The 25,397-nt window shown below is 42.2% G+C and overlaps 1 protein-coding gene across 2 annotated transcripts in view; it reads left to right on the forward strand.

Annotated features, from left to right (window-relative positions):
- The first annotated feature begins 206 nt into the window (after nucleotides 1–206).
- Nucleotides 207–25,397, forward strand: part of LOC140482253 (protein TANC1-like) — a 245,970-nt gene continuing 220,779 nt past the window's right edge. Inside the window, exon 1 of one of the 2 annotated variants that reach the window (XM_072579410.1) lies at nucleotides 207–380. The gene's annotated coding sequence lies outside the window, so the exon portion shown is untranslated. The remainder of the gene's footprint in view (nucleotides 381–25,397) is intronic. The other variant, XM_072579411.1, reaches the window with a different exon arrangement.

Here is a 25,397-nt window from a genome sequence, read left to right on the forward strand (position 1 = left end):
CATTCTTGTTTTGTTTAATATTTTGTTTAATAATTCCTCTGATTTGGGCGGGGGGAGAGGAATGATTGATGCCTTGTAGACCAATTATTCACTCAGGAAAGCCCGCAGGCTGTGCGCATTGACCAATGGCGATAGGGGGAGGGCGGGTCTAGCGTGTTGACGCTGGAGTTTCTTCCAATGACCTCATATTGGGGGGGGGGGCGCGAGAGAGAGCTGAGCGAGCGGCTGGTGGACGGCGGGACCGAGCACGGGCGGACGGCGGTTATTCCTAGTGTGGCCCAAGGCGTGACGGTGGTTATTTACAGTGCAGTCAAAGGCGGCGAACGGACAGTGGTCATTCCTGGTGCGGCTGTGACTCGGCAAAGTTCCGTCGACAATCGGTAAGTTTTAAAGTTTGAGCCGAGGAGTGAGTGCCATAGTTGCTTGAGAGCCTCTTTCCTCGCAGTCGGTTGGAATTCCCCCCCCCCCCCCCCCCCCCCCTCCTTCCGTACCGCGATTTTATTTTCGGAGACGATAATGAGCTGGAACGATTAATGTCGGTGAGTTGGAACTGCTGTCTGACCGTATCGAGCTGAGATCCCGTTACCGCAGCGGCACGGATTGAACTGTAGGAAAGTTCTGGAAAAGTTGAGTGGCGGACGGAGTGCGGGTTGTACGGAGAGCCGGCTCTACTGAGGTTGCCATGCTGTATTTTTTTTTTGGGTGTGGAAGAGGAGAAAGCTCTGGTTCTCATGTCACCAGTTGGGGACGGTAGGGTGCGGACTGGCAAAGAACTGGAAATGCGAGGACTTGTTCCTGATGCAATGGGAACGCCCTGACCGCGAAATGAACAAGTTTTGTTTGATGTGGCTGTTGGCGGACGGGTGTGAAACAGACGATCCCACTCGTTTCAACAGCTCTGTTTTGGGAGTATTTTGTTTCATCGTTAATTCTTTCTTATTTCACTTATTCAGAACCGATGACATTTTAAAAAAAATGACATTTCTTTTTTCACTTATTCAGAACCGAGTACATTTTGATCGTCTTAATTTAATATTACGCAGCAAGAACCCGCTGTTGTAAATTGTTCAGACCATAGAATGGTTATGGTACGGAATTAGGTTATTTGGAATGAAAATAGAAATTGATGGAGAAACTCAGCAGGTCTGGCAGCATTCGTGCAGAGAAAGCAAAGTTGAGGTTTCAAGTCCATTGATCTTCCTTCAGACCATTCTGAAGTTTTGTGATTAGTAAATTTTGAAATTGTGTCCAAGTCAATATGTAAAGAAAAGTAGTTGTCTAATAACAGATCTCTGGGAAATTCCAGTATATACAATTGCATGGCATTTTATCAAATACTTTTTTGCAAGTCCATATACCACCAACTTGGTTGTATCACTTTCATTGATTTCCTGTGCTACGTTTATTTTAAAATATCACTAAAGTAGGTTTGCTCGTTGAGCTGCAAGGTTTGTTTTCAGATGTTTTGTCACCATACTAAGTTAACATAATCATTGAGCCTCGGATGAAGCACTAATGGTATGGCCAATTTTCTATTTGTGTTTAAGTTTCCTTCTGTTGGTGATGTCATATCGTATGATGACATAATTTCCTGTTTTTCTCAGTGGGTGGTAAATGGGATTCAAGTCCATGTGTTTATTGATAGAGTTCTGGTTGGAATGCCATGCTTCTAGGAATTCTCGTGCATGTATCAGTTTGGCTTGTTCTCGGATGGATGTGTTGTCCCAGTTGAACTGGTGTCCTTTCTCATCCGTATGTAAGGATACCTGAGAGTGGGTCATGTCTTACTGTGTCTAGTTGATGTTCATATATCCTGCTGGCTAGTTTTCTGCCCGTTTGTCTAATGTAGTGTTTGTTACAGTTCTTGCAAGGTATTTTGTAAATGACATTAGTTTTGCTTGTTGTCTGTATAGCGTTTTTCAAGTTCATTAGCTGCTGTTTTAGTGCGTTGGTAGGTTTGTGGGCTACTATGATGTCAAGAGGTCTGAGTAGTCTGGCAGTCATTTCCAAGTAGTCTTTGATGTAGGGGATAGTGGCAAGGGTTTCTGGACGTGTTTTGTCTGTTTGGGTTTGTTGCTGAGAAATCGGTGGACTGTGTTCATTGGGTCCCAGTTCTTTTTGAATACACGGTATAGGTGATTTCCCTCTGCTCTGCGTAGTTCCTCTGTGCTGCAGTGAGTGTGGCTCATTGAAATAACGTTCTAACTCAGCTTCATTTGTGGGTGTTGGGATCATTGCTTCTGCAGTTGAGTATTTGGTCAGTATGTGTTGTTTTCGTGTAGACACTGGTTTGAAGTTCCCCATTGGCTGTTCGTTCTACTGTGACATCTAGGAGTGGCAGTTTGTTGTTGCTTTCCTCCTCTTTAGTGAATTTTATGCCAGTAAGGGTATTATTGATGAGGAAAACAACAACAAATTGATTTGGAGATGCCGGTGTTGGACTGGGGTGTACAAAGTTAAAAGTCACATAATACCACGTTATAGTCCAACAGGTTTAATTGGAAGCACACTTGCGTTCGGCGCTACGCTCCTTCAGGTGATAGTGGAGGACTCACATGTGATTTACACATGAAAGAAATGAAACTATCACTGTATTCTAACAGATGAAAGGCTTAACAGGCAATCAATTTTTCGGTGTATAATTTCAGTTACATCACTGTAAATGTTTGCTATAAATTCTGTTAGGATTGAGCACCTGATGAAGGAACGTCGCTCCAAAAGCTAGTGTGCTTCCAGTTAAACCTGTTGGACTATAACCTGGTGTTGTGTGACTTTTAACTTTGAACAACAAATTACCATTCCTACATGTCGCAGTAGAGCAAACAGCCAATAAGGGACTTCAAACTAGCGCCTACAGGAAAACAAATACTACCAATTACCACCCCCTGAAAAAAAGAACAGGAAATGATGGCACCACAGGAAATGACATCATCAGCCCAAGTGAACCGGAACACATAAATAGAAAGTGGGCCATGCCACCACTGCTTCATCTGGAGGCTCACTGATGATGTTACCTAGTATGGTGATGAAACATCTGAAAACGAACCTTTCAGCGCAGTGAACAAACCTACATCCAGAACCTCAACCTGAGCTACAACTCCTTTCAAAACTCAATAAAGTTCGTTGAACGCTGTCTGTCTTTAACAAATCCCTGCTGACTTTCATTAATGTGGAGAAGGGCATGGAAGCTAGGGGACTTGGGGAAATAAATAGCGATCTTTTAAAAAGAGTTAATGTTACAGAATAGGATGTGCTGGGAATCTTAAAACACAATGGTAGATAAATCCCTGAGACCTGATCAGGTTTTCTCCAGAGCTTTGTGGGAAACTGGGAAGAGATTGCTGGGCTGGGATATGGTATGCCAGAAGACTCGAGGTTGGCTAATGTGATGCTGTTCCTTTAGGAAAGGTTGTAAGGAAAATCCAGGGAACTATAGACTGGTGAGCCTATTGTTAGTGGTGGGTAACTTGTTGGAGAGGCTTCTGAGGGACGAGATTTACATGCATCTGGAAAGACAGACTGATTACGGATAGTCAACCTGATTTTGTGCATGGGAAATAGTGTCTTCATTTTTTTAAGAGTTGACAAAGAAGATTGAAAGCAGAGGACACCTATATGGACTTCAAAGTATTTGGTAAGGTTCTGCATGATAGACTGGCTGGTAAGGTTAGATCACATGGGATCTGGGGGAGATAACCGATTGGATTCAAACTTAGCTTGAAGATGGGAGACCAAGGGTGGTGGTAGAGGGTTGGTTTTTGGGCTGGAGGCCTGTGACCAGCAGTGTGCCACAAGGATCTGTGCTGGGTCAACTGCTTTTTGTCATTTATGTAAATGATTTGGGTGTGAATATAGGTGGAATGATTAGTAAGTTTGCAATGACACTAAAATAGGTGGTGCCGTGGACTGAAGAAGGGTACCTTAATACAACAGGACTTCGATCAAATAAGCCAATGGACCAAGGAGTGGCAGATGGAGTTTAATTTAGGTCGACGTTAGATATTGCAATTTGGTAAGGCAAACCAGTGCAGGACTCACACAGCTAATAGGACTCTGCAGAGTGTTGCCGAGCAATGAGACCTAGGGGTACAAGTTCATTGACTCTTGAACGTAGGGTCACAGGTACTGAGAGTGGTGAACAAGGTGTTTACCATGCTTGCCTTCGTTAATCAGAACGTTGACTATCGGAGTTGTGATGTCACGTTGTACTTGTACAAGATGTTGGTGAGGCCACTTCTAGAATACTGCACAATTCTGGTTGTCCTTCTATAGGAAAGATGTTGTTAAACTTGAGTAGGTGCAGAAAAAATTTACAAGGATGTTTCTGTGACTGGAGGGTTTGAGTTAGAGGGAGAGATTGAATAGGTTGGGTTTTTTTTCCCTGGAGCGTTGGAGGCTGAAGGTGACCTTTAGAGAGAAAAACCATCAGGGTGAATAGTCAAAGCCTTTTTCCTCAGGTAGGGGAGTCCAAAACTAGAGGACATTGTTTTCAGATGAAAGGGGTTAAGACTTAGAGGACTTAAGGGGTAACTTTTTCACATAAGGAATCTGCATGTATGGAATGAGCTGCCAGAGAAAGTGGTGGAGGTTGTACAATTATAAGATTTGAAAGGCACCTGGATGGGTATATGCATAGAAAGGAATTAGAGAGATCTGGGCCAAACGCTAGCAAACAGGGCTAGATCAATTGGAATGTATGGTCAGCGCGGACGAGTTGTTCTAAAGGATCTGATTTCGCACTGATTCACACTTATTCAAGTAACTTAACTTTGCCCTGAATAATTTTATTTTAAAAGCTTTCCCACACTGAGAATAAACTGGCTGGTTTGGTTTATCCTTGCACCCTTTTTTTGAATGTGCATATAACATTTGCAGTTCCTCTGACACTATCCATATACAAGGAGGGTTGGATGGTTTTGGCCAGTGTCTCTAATTTGTTTGCCTCCTTCCCTCTGCTCAGCTGCATATCATCTAGTCCTGGTGACTTATCAACTTTTGTAACAACTTCTCTAATACTGAAGATAGTAAGGACTGGAGATGCTGGAAGTCAATAGAATGTGGAACTGGAAAGGCACAGCAGGTCAGAGGAGCAGAAAAGTCGACATTTTGGGTTGGGACTGTTCATCAAGATGTCAACTTTCCTGCTCCTTGGATGCTGTCTGACCTGCTGTGCCCTTTCAGCTCCATGTTTTATCAACCTTTCTAATACACTTTTGTTTTAAGCCGTTATCTGACATTGACAACATCTAAGAAAAGACAGATTCTAAGTTGTGTTTGAGCACCTTAGGAAAACGTGAGGACTGCAGATGCTGGAGAAGAGTCGAGAGCATGTTGCTGGAAAAGCACAGCAGGTCAGGCAGCAACCGAGGAGCAGGAGAATCGATGTTTTTGGGCATATGCTCTTCATCAGGAATGAGGCTTGTGGGTTGGGGTTGAGAAGTAAATGGAGGGGAGTAGGGTTGGGGGGAAGGTACCTGAGAAAGCAATAGGTGGATGAAGGTGAGGAAGAAGGTGATAAGTTAGAGGGGGAGTGATGGACAGGTCTGGAGAGGGATGCTGAGTTGGAGGCTTGGGACTGGGATAATGTGGGGGGAGGGGATATGAGGAAGCTGTTATAATCCACATTTATCCCATGTGGTTGCAGGATCCCAAGGTGGAATAGGATGCGTTCATCCTTCAGGGTACGGATGATAATGGTTTGGCGGTGGAGGAGGCCCAGGACCTGCATGTCCTAGATGGAGTGAAAATGGGGTGGGGGGGTGTTGAAGTGTTCAGCCGCAGGTTGGTGGTTGTGGGTGTCCCAGAAATGTTATCTGAAATGATCTGCAAGGAGGCATCCTGTCTCCCTGATGTAGAGGAGACCGTACCGGGTGCAACGGATAAAGTAGATGACATTGGTAGAGGGACAGGTGAATTTCTGACAGATGTGGAAAGATCCCTTGGGGCCTTGAATGAAGGTGAGGGGGGTGGTGTGGATGCAGGTTTTGCGACTCCTGCATTGGCATGGGAAGGTACCAGGAGGGCTGGTGAGGGAGTCGTGGAGGGAATGATCTTTTTGGAATGCTGATAGGAGTGGGGATGGAAGTATATCTCTGGATATGGAAAGATCCCTTGGGGCCTTGGACGGAGGTGAGGGGTGAGGTGTGGGCACAGGTATTGCACTACTTGTAGCAGGGAAAGGTGCCAGGAGTGGGGATGGGTGGGCGTGAACCTGATAAGGGAGTCTTTCTGGAACGCTGATAGGGTTGCAGAGGGAAATATATTTTGGGAGGTGGTGAAAGTGGCGTCGTATGCGGAAGTTGGTGGGGTTCAAGGGTGGTGGTGCGTGAAGTGGAGGAGATGCGCTAGAGGTCATCATCAACCACGTGGGAAGGGAAGGTGCGATTGTGGAAAAAGGCCATCTGGGACTTTGAGGTGGAATTGGTCATCTTGGGAACAGATACAGCAGAGGCAGATGAATTGGGAGTAAGTGATGGCGTTTTTACAGGAGATAGCCTACACCTCCTCCCACCCTAAGTAGCTATGGGAGTTGGTGGGCTTGTAGTTATCTGTGGTTAGTTCATCACTGGAGATGGTGACGGAGAGGTCCAGGAAGAGGAGGGAGGTGTCTGCGATGGTCCAGTTGAAATTGAGGTTGGGATGGAAGGTGTTGGAAAAATTGATGAACTATTCAACCTCCTCTTGGGAGCACAAGGTAGTGCCGATACAGTCATCGATGTAGCTGAGGAACAGATGGTGGTGGTGCTGGTCTAACTACGGCACCTTAGCCATGGTTTCTGTTTTACCATGAACCTTTGTTAGCTCTCTCATCCATTATTTTACTACTCTTTTATTTTGCATATGTCTGTTTATAAACTTCTGGGTTCCTCTTTATTTAGTGCTACTCTCTCTGCTATTATTTCTTCACTTGCTCTCTGATCTTCCTACAATGATCATGATTATATTTCTGCATCAGAAATGCGACTATTTGTATACTATTCATCTTTCCATAATACTTATTATATGGGAGATAGGTGTTACCATATGTAACTTTTCTATCAGATGTTATAATTTGATTAACTCTTGTATCACAAATACATCTATGTGAAGAACAAAGTTCATTGCGACCATTTTCAAAATAATTTGAAAGGTGAATGCAAAATATATAGGACTTAAAAAGACGTTTGCAGTTATGTTTGCCAGCCCTAAAGTCTAAAAGCTATTCTGTTCTCTTAATTATTTTGGCACCAAATATATAACTGGTGCACTATTCCTGTTTTTCCTCTCTGCAGCTTTGATAAGGCCACACTTTTTCCCTTACATCTTATTTGGATTCACCAACTGTGTGAATTTCCAAATGATTCCATTCTAAATTATGAAATTATAGCCACAGCATTTTCAGTGATGGCCTCTCATTCTACAATTGTCACCTCCTGGAATATAGGAAGGTATTCCTGCAGCCTTCAGCTATGTGCTTTTCTTTTATGATTGTTTGTAGTCACAATATCATATATGTGGTATCAATGGCGTATACCTTGATGACCTCTACTTTGTTGAATAATTTGCTTGATGTTAAATGTTTGATGGGTCTTAATTTTTCCTATTAACATGAGCATTGGCTTTGTCTCTGCCACAGACCATATCTTTTCCATCAGCTTCTCAGGGTGAATTAGGTTGTTTGTTTCCTGTCTGCCCAGTTTGACTTGAAGTTCAGCTTTTGATTGCAATCACACCAGTCACACAGTCTTCTGACCCGATGTGGAGGTGCCGATGTTGGACTGGGTTGGACAAGGTCAAAATCACATTACACCAGATTATAGTCCAATGGGTTTATTTGAAAACGATAGCTTTTGGCACCTGATGAAGGAGAATGCTCTGAAAGCTTGTATTTTCAAATGAACCTATTGGACTATAACCTGGTGTCATGTGATTTTTGGCCTTATTCTGACCTGGAATTAGATTCTCTGTTGCCACTGATCCATATCTTACAATATTCCTGTCCATTCTGGGAACATTATGCTGGAGGATAGTCAATGCTTTATTGAGAAGAGTAATTGATTCAGGCCTTGCAGTGCTGTCTTCACTCTGAGAACTAACAAAGCCTGATGCATGTCCTGGTATATTGCAGTTTAATCTTCAGTCCTTTTGTCATTTCCACTAATGATTATCTCAGTGCTGAATTGGTCGACTTCTTTGCCATCCTAAAAAGTTAATTCAAAACTAAGCTGACCAAATCTTATTCTACACTAAATCCCACTTGTCCATTGCTCTGCTATTACTACTGCATTGATGTGGAGATGCTGGTGTTGAATTGGGGTGGTCAAACTTTAAAGTCCAACAGGTTTATTTGGAAGTACAAATTTTCGGAGCGCTGCTCCATCAGGTAACTTGCTGCGTTGAGCTACCTGACAAAGGACCAGCATTATAAAAGTTTGTACTTCCAAATAAATCTGTTAGACTATAACAGTGGTGTAACCTGCATTTACTGCAATTTCACTGCAATGTTTCATGTTTAAACTTCTCGTTCTGGTTTTTAAATCCGCATTCCTGTATGGAATTCCTGAAAAGCAAAAATTTAAGCTTGTTCACTGATACTTCTAGCTTCTCACTCATATAGATTTGTAAGATGATTCAGTGTAAGCGATAATGAGAGATTTGCATTTCTGTGTTGCATTGCCATGCAGAAAATTGTCCCATTAGTTTAAGGGCAGTAACCCATATACTCCAAATAGTTTGAGCTACTATTACTTGTAGTTATATATTAGTCACTATAGTATATAGTAATGAAATAAAATGACAGCATAGTTTATAAATCTAAATAAAGAGCAATGTGTATCCTTTACCCAACATTATTAACGCAGAGTACTTGTCAATTGTAGCAATCTGAAACCTTGCCATTTGCTAATTGATTGTGGTTGCACTTTCCTACAGAACTATGCAGTCATGACTACACTTCAAAAGTACTTTGTTCATTGAAGAACATCTGTATCTCAGGATTCATTTTCAAAAAAATGAAAAAATGACTTAATGTTCATACCCCAGTTAATAAGAAAGAGAAAATCCTTCAGCTTAGTGATTAACTAATTGAATATTGAACTTATTGCATCTAATGGGATGTGATTAATAAGGGCTGGAGTTTTTATAATCTATTTAAATGCTGTCGCTCACTGCTTCCCTCTCCTGACTATTTGTGTAGTAAGTGCTTGAGATAAGAGCAGAGCAGAAACAGCTTTGAAAGTTGTTTTTTTTTAAAACAAACATCCATGGATAGTAAAAATGTAGAAAGACTGCAACTAGGAGTGGGAAAGGCAGCAATTTGGTCGTGTAAGAAAAATATTGAAATTAAGGTGTTAATTACACACCCTGCTACCTCTTAATTTTGAGACAAAATAATATTAATTAGGAACATTTTAAACAAGGACTTGCTCGATATTGAAGTCCTGTATGTTTACTCACCTTCTGAATGTTAAAATTATTCACTTGCAAATTTTTACCCTAACCCTGCTCCCCTTTATACCCTCGACATTTCTATATGCATCTTAAAATAAAATTTTCCAAGCGCTAGTTTCTTGCACCGAAGCTATTCCACTTGCCTATCATTTGTTGAAATGCAGCCTTCGAGTTCTACAAGCTCCCTCCTGGATCATTTTTAACTTTTGTGATCTTAAAGCTTTTTAACTGAGCTGTCATTTGCTGTGAGGGTTACATCCTTCCATCTGACTGCTGACTTGTTTGGATCCCTCCACTGACCGTTGTTTTAATGTGGCATACTCATGGGTGGCAGGCTCGATGCTCTGCAACTTCCTCTATTCATACTTTATTGTCATGTCTCTTTCCTGAGCTGGATTAGTGGTGCTGGAAGAGCACAGCAGTTCAGGCAGCATCCACGTAGCTTCGAAATCGACATTTCGGACAAAAGCCCTTCATCGGGAATAAAGGCAGTGAGCCTGAAGCCTGGAGAGATAAGCTAGAGGAGGGTGGGGGTGGGGAGAAAGTAGCATAGAGTACAGTGGGGGAGGGGATGAAGGTGATAGGTCAAGGAGGAGAGGGTGGAGTGGATAGGTGGAAAAGAAGATAGGCAGGTAGGACAAGTCCGGGCAAGTCAAGGGGACAGTTACTGAGCTGGAAGTTTAGAACTAGGGTGAGGTGGGGGAAGGGGAAATGAGGAAACTGTTGAAGTCTACATTGATGCCCTGGGGTTGAAGTGTTCCGAGGCGGAAGATGAGGCGTTCTTCCTCCAGGCGTCTGGTGGTGAGGGAGCGGCGGTGAAGGAGGCCCACGACCTCCATGTCCTCGACAGAGTGGGAGGGGGAGTTGAAATGTTGGGCCACGGGGCAGTTTGGTTGATTGGTGCGGGTGTCCCGGAGATGTTCCCTAAAGGGCTCTGCTAGGAGGCGCCCAGTCTCCCCAATGTAGAGGAGACCGCATCGGGAGCAACGGATACAATAATTGATATTCGTGGATGTGCAAGTAAAACTTTGGATGTGGAAGGCTCCTTTAGGGCCTTGGATAGAGGTGAGGGAGGAGGTGTGGGCGCAGGTTTTACAGTTCCTGCGGTGGCAGGGGAAAGTGCCAGGATTGGAGGGTGGGTTGTTTGGGTGCGTGGACCTGACCAGGTAGTCACGGAGGGAATGGTCTTTGCGGAAGGCGGAAAGGGGTGGGGAGGGAAATATATCCCTGGTAGTGGGGTCTGTTTGGAGGTGGCGGAAATGTCGGCGGATGATTTGGTTTATGCAAAGGTTTGTAGGGTGGAAGGTGAGCACCAGGGGCGTTCTGTCCTTGTTACGGTTGGAGGGGTGGGGTCTGAGGGCGGAGGTGCGGGATGTGGACGAGATGCGTTGGAGGGCACCTTTAACCACGTGGGAAGGGAATTTGCAGTCTCTAAAGGAGGAGGCTATCTGGTGTGTTCTGTGGTGGAACTGGTCCTCCTGGGAACAGATCCGGCGGAGGCGGAGGAATTGGGAATACGGGATGGCATTTTTGCAAGAGGTAGGGTGGGAAGAGGTGTAATCCAGGTAGCTGTGGGAGTCGGTGGGTTTGTAAAAAATCTCAGTGTCAAGTCAGTCATCGTTAATGGAGATGGAGAGGTCCAGGAAGGGAGGGAGGTGTCAGAGATGGTTCAGGTAAATTTAAGGTCAGGGTGGAATGTGTTGGTGAAGTTGATGAATTGCTCAACCTCCTCGCGGGAGCACGAGGTGGCGCCAATGCAGTCATCAATGTAGCGGAGGAAGAGGTGGGGAGTGGTGCCGGTGTAATTATGGAAGATCAACTGCTCTATGTAGCCAACAAAGAGACAGGCATAGCTGGGGCCCATACTGTGCCCATGGCTACCCCTTTGGTTTGGAGGAAGTGGGAGGATTCAAAGGAGAAATTGTTAAGGGTGAGGACCAGTTCGGCCAAACGAATGAGAGTGTTGGTGGAAGGGTACTGTTGGGGACGTCTGGAGAGGAAAAAACGGAGGGCTTGGAGGCCCTGGTCGTGGCGGATGTAGGTGTAGAGGGATTGGATATCCATGGTGAAGATGAGGCGTTGGGGGCCAGGGAAACGGAAGTCTTGGAGGAGGTGGAGGGCGTGTGTGGTGTCTTGAACGTATGTGGGGAGTTCCTGGACTAGGGGGGATAGGACAGTGTCGAGGTAGGTAGAGAGGAGTTCAGTGGGGCAGGAGCATGCTGAGACAATGGGTCGGCCAGGGTGGTCAGGCTTGTGGATCTTGGGAAGGAGGTAGAACCGGGCAGTGCGGGGTTCCCGCACTATGAGGTTAGAAGCTGTGGATGGGGGAACTCCTGAGGTGATGAGGTTTCTGTATGGTCCTGAGCTGTCAGCCGAATTTGCATCACGTGCCAGGCAACCTTCTCATCATTTTAAGTCAAACTTGTTCCCATTGCTCACACACTCCCATTACTTGGAGATTGTGGACAGACAGACTGATTCAGGTCTGACAAAGACTTGAAGCACAAATTCATCTTGAATATTAAATTTGAGCAGCATATACAGCCATTAAGTATACGAACAGCTATTTTTTGCTTAGGCAAGAATTGGTTTCAGAAATACAGTTCGGTCAACTAGGCATTCATTCTGAGGACTTAGTCAAAGAGAGTCCCACCTGCCAGCACCCGGCCCATAGCCCTCTAAACCCTTGCTATTCATATACCCATCCAAATGACTCTCTTAAATGTTGCAATTGTACTAGCCTCCACCACTTCCTTTGGCAGCTCATTCCACACACGTACGACCCTCTGCGTGAAAAAGTTGCCACTCGGGTCTCATTTATATCTTTCCCCTCTCACCCTAAACCAATGCCCTCTAGTTCTGGACTCCCCGATCCCAGGGAAAAGACTTTGCCTATTTATCCTATCCATGCCCCTCATGATTTTGTAAAGCTGTATAAAGCCTCCACCTATTGCTCAAATCCTCCAACCCTGGCAACATCCTTGTAAATCAATTCTGAACCCATTCAAGTTTCACAACATCTTTCCGATAGGAAGGAGACCAGAATTGCATGTAATATTCCAACAGTTGGCCTAACCAATATCCTGTACAGCCGCAACATGATCTCCCAACTCCTGTACTCAATACTCTGACCAATAAAAGAAAGCATACCAAACGCTGCCTTCACTATCCTATCGTCCTGTGATTCCATTTTCAAGGAACTATGAACCTGCACTCCAAGGTCTCTTTGTTCAGCAACACTCCCTAGAACCTTACCATTAAGTGTATAAAGTCCTGCTAATATTTGCTTTCCCAAAATGCAGCACCTCTCATTTATCTGAATTAAACTCCATCTGCTCTTTCTCATCCCATTGGCCCATCTGATCAAGATCCTGTTGTAATCTAAGGGAACCCTCTGTACTGTCCTCTACACCTCCAATTTTGGTGTCATCTGCAAACTTACTAACTGTGTATTTCTCTTATGCTCACATCCAAATCATTTATGTAAATGACTTCTCCCAAACTTGAATATCCTCTTCTCTGTAAACCAGTTCCCAGGAGCCTTGATCATTTAACCTTTTGTTCTCGTTTTGGCAAGCAAAATAATCATGCTCAATGCAATTTGCCATCCAAAAGGTGAGAGACAATTAGACAATTGCAGCTGACTCCTGAAATGAAAAGACTTAATGTATTTACTGTATTTTTTTATAGGCATGCTCACTAACAGCAGAAAAGAGGCTATTCAGCCCATAAAATCCCTGGAGTTTCCCTGCAAAGCAGGGCATTTAGACCCCATGCTTAGTAATCATAGGATCCCAGCAGCATGGAAGCAGGCTGTTCGGTGCATCAATGTTAAGTTCTTTTTGTCTTAGATTCTTACACACTTGATGCAACTGCAGTACGCTAACTTCTGTGAGCAACAACCAAATTCTATTAAGCAAATACAGTTCAAGCTGTGGAGAAACTCTTAACACTCTTCTCCATGCTTGCGAAGTGTGTTGAGAGGTTGCCCTGAACAAAGGAAACAGTTCTTCCTTTATACAAAATCTTTACGTCACAGTCAGTAATGCTCACAAGACAAGCCCCCAGTCACTCCTTCACAGTCACATGCCATTCAAGACACAATGCAGTGACCACCTCACCTCCAGAAATAATGTAATGCAGATCATCCTTTAATGGCCAGATCTGGTGTGAATTTTGTTTCAACATTTAGAGAGTAGTCAAATTCCAAGTGTAGTGTTCTTATTGACTTTTGAATAGGAGATGATGATGTAAATGGCTCTGAATCATAGGAGATGATGTAATTTTTTTTACAATTGATTTTTAAATCAGAGCCATCTCACCCTCTCCTCGGGACATTGCAATTTCCTGCAGACCAGCAGATGAAATTAACTCATTAATATCACATCAACTCCAAACCTACCTTTTGAAGAGCATCCCAACCACACTCGCCTCCCTACATTATCCTTGTAACCCTGCATTTCTCATAGCTAATCCACCCAACCTGCACATTTGTGGGCATTATGGGCAATTTAGCATGGCCAGTCTATCTAACCTATACATCTTTGGACTGTGGGAGGTAACCGAAGCATATTGATGGAAACCCACACAACACTAGGCAAATCTGCAAACTTCATACGGATACTTACCCAATGGTGGAATTAAACTTGGGTATCCAACCACTGAGCCACACAGGCACAAGCAGATGCACACCAACAGACAGGTACGCACACACAACAATAATTTGTCTACTACATTTCACCCACCCCCGGGAAATGTTTACTTGCTATGTTGGCAGCACCTAGATTTATTTGTAATTGGATTGTATGGAGCTGAGGACGCTTTGTATTTGGATGTAGTGAAATGTGAGTTGCAAGGGTATTAAAAAAAAAGGAGCCTAAATAAATGGGAGCAGTTTTGGGGTTGAGATCAATTTGGCTTGACATTGTTATACATTAGAAGATTATCTTGGTGCAACCGTGGTAGTGAGTTTATGGGGTTTAGTGGGTTGGATGATTTGAAAATGGCATAATAAAGTAGAAGTCTGTACGTATGAATTAAAATCTTGAATATGGTAATGAAAAGACATTAGGAGATTATGCCTTTCAGCATCTTAGTTATTTGCATAACGATGTTCTATTCAAGGAATAAATGCTATTGATGGAGAGAAGAAATGCAAGAGGTATATCCACAAGTATTGGGAAAGAAGTCTGTACGGAGCACTATAAAGTCAAGGTGGGATAATTGGAATTCTCAAGTTCAGAGCAGAACAGAAATATTATTAGCGTTGTTATCTGGACAGGTGGGATAGGGAGATTTATACTTACTCTACAAAAAAAAGCATTGTTGATACCAAATGTCACTGTATGCGGAGGTGTCTGAATGAAGAGATGGGTGAGTTGCAAAGGGATAAGGAAATGAAATCCAAACGAAAAGGAGCAATTTTAGGGTTTAAAATCAGATTGATAAAGATCCCACTCACTCAAAGTTGTTATACACTAGATGATAGCTATTTAAACATGAGTCCAATTTCACGTTTTTTTAAATGAGAGCTTTACTTCAATTAAAAACACATCAAAAAGCACACACCAGCTCTCAGTATTTATGTAGCCAATTGAGACTAATTAACTCTTAATTAAACTATCAATATGTATTTATGCTGTTCCCTTATTTGCTTAGGCCTCATACATTCCTTTACACTATATTTTATAACAGAAATGTGCACTAGTCTGTTTCCCTTGATAACTTTCTTTTCACGATTGTTAAAGGTTCTTGCTGGTCTGTGCTGTCGGTACCTGGTTCAGGTTAGCATGGATGGCGTTCTTTTAAGACCACTACATGATAAATCCTATTCTTGGTCATTTATAGCATAGCATGGGATGTTGGCTTTCAGAGGTAGAGGATTTGAGTACTTGTAATGTTTACCTGTTGATATTACTTGATATGTTAGTATGATGCTTAGTTAAAAACAACATATATATCAGAGGGCACAATCTTAAATTTTGATATTAATGGTGCAATTAAGAAACATTTTTCTTAGGATAGTGAAAATCTAGAATTCCCTCAAAGGCTATGGATGCTGGATTCATTTCAGCTTTCAAGACTGTAGTATGTCCTTGCTATTTCAAATAATCGTTATCAAGAGGTTTGGAACAATGGTAGATAAGTAGTTCTAAGGTATTGATCACCTATGATCTAATTGAATGACAGAACAGGCACCATGCATTGTACACTCAACCTGTTCTTTGCTTTTATAAGAGCTGTGACATTGTGGCAGTAACTTCTAGTGTTAGTGATTAAAGGAAACAATGACATTAATTATGAAGATTAAATTGGATATGTATTAAAAAGTTACATTTGTAAAGTGCCTTTTAGGACTTCTGGCCATCCCAAAATGCTTTACAGCCAATGAAGTGCCTTTTTCAGCATGGTCATTGCTACATTAAATGCAGCAAACAATCTATGGATATTACTCCAGAAACAGTAGTGAACTAGTGACCAGATAATTCATTTTTAGGTGTTGGTTCAGAGAGAGGTCAAGTTGGAGATATAAAACTTACAACAGGGTGGGTAGAATTTATATGACAAATGCATTACAGAGGGAAAATGGGTACAATAACCTTTCATTATTATAGTTTGAACTTTTTTATCCAAATATCTTGGGTTGCAGCCATTCAACACATTAAAACCCTTTACCAACATTCCCATTAAACTGCGTGCATATGCTACTAAGCAGTAGCTGGGAAAGTACTGTGCAATTATGGTGCCAGATTAAATATTAATGACTTTGATTAAAGGATCGCGTGTATTGTCGTCAAATGGGCTGACAATGAAGGAAAGTGATTTGTGAAGATAGCCCGCAGAGGGTTGTAATAGATTAATTGTGTAAGCAAAATTTTGGCAGATGAAGTGCAGTGTGGAGAAAATGCAAAGTTGACTGCTTTGGTCAGAAGAATGAAACAAACATTATTGGTAATTTGTGTCCCCATACATAAATTACAGAAAGTTAGCTTATGGATAGAGGAAATAATTTGGAAACCAAACCTCATGATGGCATTTTTCCCAAGGAGAAAATAAAGTTGAATGGTAGCCTTTATTACAAGAGAAAATGGAATGTTATATTAGTTTTGCTACAACTGTGTAGCCCATAATTGAGATTGATTTCGTGTACTGTGTATGGTTTTGGTTTCCTTATTTCTTCTTCTTGCACTGGGGGCAGTTCTGAGAATGTTCAGTGGGCTGATTCCAGGTCTTAATGGAAAAAAAGTCATGACGAAATTAGTTTTGTAGTCCTTCAAGTTTAAAACAATGAAAGGTGAGCTTACTGAGCCATAAGACCCTAACAGGCAACAAAAATTAAGAACTACAGATGCTGAAAATCTGAAACATAAACCGAAATAGCTGGAGAAACTCAGTATGGCTGGCAGCTTCTGTGGAGAGGAAGTAGTATGAATGTTTCCGGTCCAATGACCCTTCAGAATTGATTATAACTTGGAAAAGGTTGGTTTGTATGCTGAAGATTTGAGCAGGAGTGGAAGTAAACAATCAGTGGAGATGAAGCCCAAAGGGACAGAATAGTGCTTAGACAGACAAAGGAATTAATAATGGTGAGTCAGGGAGAAAGAAAAGCTGCTAATGAGGGCTATTAATGGATGAGAATGGGGTGGCGAAAGCAGCCCATGTGATGACAAGGCCTGGTGTGTGGGGTGGGAGAAGAACACTGAAGATGATGTTAATGTCCTAAAGTTATTGCTCTTCATATTGAAGACTGAAGGGTTCCCAAGCCTAAGAAAATGAGATGCTGTTCTTCCAGCTTGTGTTGAGCTTTACTGAGGCACATCTGCAAGTCTAAGACAGAGCTGCTGGCCAGGGAATGTAGTGGAGTTTTGAGGTGGCAGGCAACTGGAAGCTCAGGGTCATTTTTTGCAGACAGAATGTGGGTATTCCACAAATCAGGCGGCCAGTCTGCATTTTATCTCTCCAGTGTTAAGGAGACCACATTGTGAGCAGGGAATACGTCAACTAGATTGAGTGAAGTGCGGGGAAAATGCTGCTTCACCTGGAGATGAAATGAGATTAGTCACTGTTTTGGACACAATAGTTTGGTATTTGATGGTAGCTATCTTCTTTCCCCTCCTGGACCATAACGCTACACTACTTTGAGAAGAAAAGAGATTTCCAAATAAAACAAATTACCAATAATTAGACTGTTTTACAAAAGAGATGCTTGCTATTCAGAAACTAATTGGGGGATTTTCTTCCCACAGCAGTGCCATTTATCAAATTAGCATTTTCCCAAAGAGAACAATTCTGATAACCTGAAGGAAATCAGACGATGAGACAACTACACCCCCCATACCTATTGCTTCCACTGGTGCTAATGTTTCAGCAGCTGAGGTCTTTTAACTACCTTTTTGATTTTCTTTGCTTTTCTACCTAATGGACATTTCTTATTCTTTCCCACCATGATGGGTACTATTGTTTTCAAATATCCATCTGAAGCATTGGCATGTGAAGCATTGTTGAAGATGCCAAATTTCATATCTTCAATATTGATTTGGATTTAATTTCTTCAATGTTTTATATGCTGCAGAAATCTCTCTTAACTGGAGTATGTTTTGACATTGTTTAGTTCCCGTAGGCTAGACTGACAGAGGGTGGTGGTGGACACCAGTGGAGTGCCACAAGGATTGGTGCTGGGTCCACTATTTTTCATCATCTCTATAAATGATTTGGATGTGAGTATAAGAGGTATAGTTAGTAAGTTTGCAGATGACATCAAAATTGGAGGTGTAGTGGAGACAGAAAAAAGTTACCTCCGATTACAACAGGATCTTGATCAGATGGGCCAATGGGATGAGGAGTGGCAGATAGAGTTTAATTTAGATAAGTGTGAGGTGCTTTATTTTGGAATGGAAAATGAGGGTGGGATTTACACACTTTATGATAAGATTGTGGGGAGTATTGCTGAACAAAGAGATCTTGGAGTGCAGGTTCATAATTCCTTGAAAGTGAAGTTGCAGCTAGACAAGATAGTGAAGAAGGCGCTTGGTATGCTTTCCTTTATTGGTCAGAGCATTGAATATAGGAGTAGGGAGGTCATATTGCAGTTATACGGGACATTGGTTAGGCCACCTTTGAAATGTTGTGTGCAATTCTGGTCTCCCTCCTATTGGAAGGGTTCAGAAAAGATATACAGGATGTTGCTAGGACTGGAAAGTCCTCTGTAGAAAGAGGCTAAGTACGCTGGAGCTGTTTTCCCTGGAGTGTCAGAGGCTGAGGGGTGATCTTAGAGGTTTATAAAATCATTGAGGAACATGGATAGGGTAAATAGACAAGGTCTTTTCCTCGGGCTAGGGGAGTTCAGAACTAGAGGGCATAGATTTAAGGTGAGTGTGGAAAGATATAAAATGGACCTATGGGGCAACCTTTTCATGCCAGGATGGTCTGTGAATGGAATGAGCTGCCAGTGGAAGTGGTGGAGGCTGGTGCAATTATAACATTTAAAAGGTGCCTGGATGGGTATATGAATAGGAAGGGGTTAAGAAGGATATGGGCAAAGTGCTGGAAAATGGGACAAGATTAATTTAGGATATCTGATTGGCATGGACAAGTTGCACCAAATGGTCTCTTTCCATGATGTACATCTCTATGACTCTATAATGCTAGTTATGACCTGAGTATACAACCAGTTCAACTGATCATTGAATCCCTAGAGAGCAGAAAGAGCCCAAAGAGAGTCCAAACTCTCCAAAGAGTTTCCAGCTCAAACTCAATCCCCCTACCCTATCCCTGTAGCCTTGTGTTTACGATGGCTAGCTTGCGCATTCCTGGATTCTACACACAATTTAGCGTGGCGAGTTCACCTGACCCACACATCTTTTGGATTGTGAGAGGAAACCAGAGCAGCCAGCAGAAACCTACGCAGACAGTTACCAAGGCTAGAATCGAACCTGGGTCCCCTGAGCTACTGTGCTGCCCCTGCTGACCAAACTTCTTAACAGTTTTGTTTGTGCCTTGGGTGTGGCATTCTCTTTTTGTGATGAGCTGGTTCTATTTATTGAGAAGTGGTGGACATCTAAGTGGAGATCATTGATCCAAGAGGTCAAAACAATGACTGCAGATGCTGGAAACCAGATTCTGGATTAGTGGTGCTGGAAGAGCGCAGCAGTTCAGGCAGCATCCAAGTAGCTTCGAAATCAACGTTTCGGGCAAAAGAAGGGCTTTTGCCCAAAACGTCGATTTCGAAGCTACTTGGATGCTGCCTGAACTGCTGTGCTCTTCTAGCACCACTAATCCAGAATCATTGATCCAAGGTCATTCAAGATTTAATTTGCTCGATATCTAATCCTAAGTAAGGCAAACCACCTCCCCCAGCGCTTGACTACAAATTTAAATTTCTTTTTAAAAATCTATAATACATTAATTCTAATGAACCTGTCTACAGAAAATAAAAGCAGAGATTGCTGCCACTGCAACTGTGCACAGTGCCACACCCATTATGTCATTGCGAGATGTGCAGTGTGTAATTTGCACATGTTCATAAAACAGATATGACATTGAAATGGGAATTGGATGGGACTGGTGGTAGATCAATCTGGGACAAGATTGGGTGGGGAGTGGGACAGATGAGATTAGACCACCCATCTGAACTGACAGTCTGATCCCTCCCTCCTTCAAGTTCACAGCTGCATCTGTTATTTAATGCAAATTCATGGGGAATAGCATGCATACTACACAGCATCAGCGAATGCAGCCAAATATTACGTGTACATCATCACCATGCCTGCTAGATTCTTCATGAGATACCAGTAAAGGGTGGCTGAGACAATTTTTAACTGAATACAATTCCCTTTCAGCAGGATGGAAATACCACATCCTTAATTCATTATTCAAACAATAGATATTCTTATTCAATTTCTACAGTTTTCCTTTTATATTTCCAGTTTCCTACAGTGATTTCATTTTGAAATTTTTTTTCCATTGTAAGAATGCATCTTTTAATTCACATGATTTACACTGAGAAATATGTTTGCTAAAAATATCTAAGAATATCTTAAGACTTGTATTCCCTGCTGTAGGGGAGTCTACTTTTGTATTCAGATCGCCAAGTTTCTTATCAAAACCCTGTGCCACTTTGCTTAGATGTACCATCAGGAAGCATTTTTGCTGTGCATATCTCCTTGCATGAGGAGGGTTTCTCTTCCATCTGGCACCTCTGTGTATGCACCAAATTATTTTCAACTTTCCAAATCTTTCCATTTTGCACTTTTATCAACTTATCTTTAAATTTCTTAGAAACCACTAAAACCTAAGTCATTGGGACTTCTATTCTTTGCTTATTCTATTGGCCTTGTAATTGAAAACTATGCCCTCTAATTATTATCCCAGCTTGTTTTGGGCTACAACACAAGCTTCCCTCCCCACCCACACCATTTTTCTGGACAAGTCTGCAGCTGTCTTATTCATTTATTTCTGTACTGATTTGTACCTGCCAATGAGTGTAATCTGGAGATTCCTATTTTGAAACCCTGCCGTTAATTTGGAAAAATTCATAAAAATTGGACTTGCTAAAGGGATACTGTGTCCACCTTATGCAAATTGTAAACTTGTAAATCTTGAATTCCCAAAAAGAATTGCCTTCTATCTAGTTTCATTTGACCAGTCTTTCACAGATGACTTGCTAAACAGTAAGCCTATTGCAATGAGTTGTTTCGTTGTCCACCACCATTCATGACTGGATGTGGCAGGACTGCAGATTTTGGGTCTGATCTGTTGTTTGTAGGATTACTTAGCTCTGTCTATCTCTTGCTGCTTGTTTGGCATAGAAGTAGTCCTGTTTGGAAGCTTCACCAGGTTAATACCTCACTTTTAGGTATACCTGTTTTGCTCCTTGCAAGCCCTCCTGCACTCTCCATTGAATCAGGGTTGATCCTCTGGCTTGGTGGTAATATTTGAGTAGGGGATATGCTAGGCCATGAGGTTGCAGATTGTGCTGGAGTACAATTCTGATAGCCCACAGGGCCTCATGGATGCCCAGTCTTGAGCTGCAGGCTCTGTTCGAAGTCTGTCCTACTTAGCAGAGTGATAATATCTCACAACACTATGGAGGTTATTGTCAATGTGAAGGGAGTACTTGGGTGCCTAAAGGACTATGCAGTTATGCGGTAGTTAGTGTTAGCAATGCATCTGTAACTGGCAGATTAAAAGGAAGGCCAGGTATGGTTTTCCAGCTTGGTTCCCTCAGCACTTGCTAGCAGCTGTGTCCTTAAGGATCTGATCAGCCCTATCAGCAGTGCTGATGTATCAGTGGAGGGAGGGCAGTATGTGGCAACCAGCAGATTCTCCCCTTGACTGTGTTTAACCTGAAGCCATGTGACTTCATGAAGTCAGGAATCAATGCTGAGGGCTCCCAGAGCAACTTGTTCCTGAATGCATACCACTGCTGCTGGTTCTGTCCTACTGGTGAGACAAGACATGGCCAGGGATGGTGATGGTGCCTCTGACATATTCGTACTCACAGGTTCATACCTTAGTGTCGGGTTGTTGCTTGACTAGTCTGTGAGGCAACCCTCCCAATTTTGACACTAGTCCCCAGTTGTTAGTAAGGAGAACTTTACAGCAGAAGGAGCTCTGTCTTTTCTGGTGCTCAGGTCGATGCCAGGTGGTCCATCCAGTTTCATTTAAATGAGGATTTTATAGCGGAGATGACTTGTTTGGGTGAACACAAGGAGGATGTTTCCTTCTGCTATGGAGACTGGAACTAGGAGACACAGTTATAAAGGTATGGGGGCCTTCCTTTTAAGATGGAGGTGCAAATTGTTTTGAGGGGTGTTGACTGTAGAATTCTCTTCTTCAGAAACTATTCGAGGCTTGGCTTTTATTGAATTAGTTAGATCCTTTGAGAGACAAAGTAATCAAGAGTAGAAGGGGGCAAACTGGAAAATAAATTGTGACCCCATTCAGATCAACTGTAGTCTTTATGGAATGATGGAACAGGCCTGAAATGAGCAGGGGAGGCCAAAGTCATACCTTTGAGTTCCAAAATGTAATTTTTTTTTTGATGTTTAACAATGTCACCATGGTAGGAACAAGTGAGACCATGTCTGTTTGAAGTTTATAACTTCCTCCATTAAGAAAATTGTCACGTGTATTTCTTTCATTGATTTGCTGGTCACAGAGCTATTTTTCAGATGTTGCTATGCAAAATGAATAGATGATAGTTACAAGTAGGTATTCAGTTGAGTTGTTTGAATAATGGCATTCTGTTTTTAAAACGTTTTGGAAGTAATATTTTCAAGTAGAAGACTTTGATCCATCTAGCCTATCCATCCATTGTAATTCCTCGCTGCATTTAGTGGTAACCAATAAATTATTAGCAGTGGAACTGTTGCTTAGATTTGAAACTACACTTTGACATCTTGTGCATCTTTTTAAAGGCATACATTTTATTGAAGCTTGCAGAATACTGAATGGCCTGGCCATAGTTGACATTGGGAGAGACTATGACCTGAGGACACAGCCTTAGAGTAAAAGAAAGACCCTTTAGAATGAGGATGAGGAGAAACTTCAGCCAGAGTATAATGAATCTATGGAATTCATTGCCACGCCCCCGAAGGCTGTGGAGGCCAGGTCATTGAGTAATGTAAAGACAGGGATAGATAGGTTCTTAATTGTCAAGGGGATCAAAGGTTACAGAGAGAAAGCAGGAGAATGGGGTTAAGAAACATATTAGCCACGATCGAATGATGGAGCAGTCGATGGGCCGAATGGCCTAATTTCTGGTCACATGCCTTATGGTCTAAAAACTGAAGTCCTGAAAGCAAAATTTAAGGAGCTAGGAAGCAGATTAAAGAATAGGACCCAAAAAGTAGTAATCTACCAGTGCCATGTGTGAATGAGTGAAAAAATTGGTTAATCCATATGAATGCATGGTTGGAGAGGTGCTCGAGGAGAAAGAGATTTTGATCTCTGAGACTGTTCTTGGGCGGTAGGATTTGTACAAAGTAGATAGGTTGTACCTGAATTGAAATGGACCAGCATCATCATGAAGAGGTTTCCTAGTGCTCTTGGGGAGAGTTCAACCTAACTTGGCATGGAGTGGGATCCAAAAAGAATGTTTAGGCAAAGATGAACAGCCAAAATTATAAGAGACAGCAAGTGAGTCAGGAAGATGATAGACTTCTTGGGCCACTTAAGGCACAAGAGAATTTGACAAATTTGGATGGTATTTATTCTCATTCTAGGAGTCTGACAAACAAGTCAGGTTAAAGGCATAAATTGAAAATAGGGGAATTGTGTCATTGCTGTAACAGACATGGTTGAAGGAGGATTGATAGCTTAATATTCCAGGATACAGCATCTTCAGGTCGGACAGGGGAGGAGGAAATGTAACAATTTTGGTCAGGAATATCTTAAAGCAGTAAGGAAGGATGAGGTCTTAGAAGGCTCCTTAAATGAAGCCATGTTGGTAGAATTTAAAAATGGAAAAGGGGCAAGGACATTGCTGGAAACATACTATTGGCCTCCTGATAGTCCAAAGGAAGTAGGAGAGCAGATATGTCGGCAGATTTCAGGAACGTGTACAAATAATAGGGTAGTGATAGGGGATTTCAATTTCCCCTATTTCAACATTAACTGAGGTAGCCATAATGTGAAAGGTTTAGCAGAAGAGAATAGCTTTTAAGCCAGAGGAAAGGCCCTCCAAGAGATTGACCGTCCTTGACTTAACTTGAGGTAACAAAACAGGGCAAGTGGCTTGAAATATCAGCATGGGAACATTTTGCAAACAGGGATCGTAACTCCACTAGATTTGAGATTATTATGGAAAAGACCATAAGAAACAGAACAGGATTAGGCCAATTGGCCCCTCGAGCCTGCTTTGTCATTTCTCATCCACTTTCCTGTGTTTTCCTAGAACCTTAGATTTCCTCTACTGATCAGGAATCTAGCTATCTCAGCCTTAAATAAACACAAGGTCTCTGACTCCACTCCTCTGTAGCAATGAGTTCCAATGACACTCAACCCTCTGAGAGAAGAAATTCATCCTCACCTCAGTCTTAAATTGGCACTACTTTATTCTGAGAATTTACCCTGTGCTCCTAGACTGTAACATGAGGGGAAACATCCTCTCAGTGTTTACTCAGTCAAGCTCTTTAAGAGTCCTGCATGTTTCAAAAAGGATAAGGATGGGTCTGAAATCTAAGTTCTCAACTGGAGGAAAGGCTGATTTTTAATAAGTCACATGAATTGGCTAGAGTAGACTCGGAGTAAATGCTTGCTGTTAAACCATCTCACAGGAGTGGGATCCATCCAAGAAGGAAATAGGGAGAGTAGAGGGCCAACACATTGCAATAAAGAAAAAGGGTGAGACCGTCAAATCCTGTGAACACTAGTATCGAGGAATATGCAGCAATGGATGAATAGAAAAAGAAGTGCTTATAGCAGATAATGTGGGCTCAAACAGCAGAAACCCTCGGAGTATAGAATGTGCAAGAAGGAGCTTAAAATGTTTCGAAGAGCTAAAAGTGGACATGGAAGGATGTTGGCAGGTAAAAATCAAGGAAAATCCTTAGTTTTGCAAGTACATTTAAAATAAAAGGATAATGGGAGAAAAATGTTGGGGCCATTAAGGACCACAGTGTAATTTGTATGTGGAAACAAAAGATGTAGGTAGGGTTTTAAATGAATACTTAGGGTTGGTGTTTACTAATGAGAAGGATGATGCAGGTATAGAGATCAGGGAGAAGGTCTGTGTTGCAATTAAGGAAATTTAATATGGAAAGGAGATTTAATGATCTGGCAGGCTTAACAGTAGATAATTCACTAGGGCTGGTTGAAATGTATTCCAGAGAGTTGAGAGACAAGGGAAAAATAGCAGAGGCACTTACAGAAATTTTGAATCCCTGTTTGCCACAAGGGATGTGCCAGACGATAGTCAAAGTGATACCATTATTCAAGAAGGGACCAAGAGAGAAATCTGGAAACTA

This window comes from Chiloscyllium punctatum, chromosome 10 (assembly GCF_047496795.1).
Source record: "Chiloscyllium punctatum isolate Juve2018m chromosome 10, sChiPun1.3, whole genome shotgun sequence".
Taxonomy (NCBI): domain Eukaryota; kingdom Metazoa; phylum Chordata; class Chondrichthyes; order Orectolobiformes; family Hemiscylliidae; genus Chiloscyllium; species Chiloscyllium punctatum.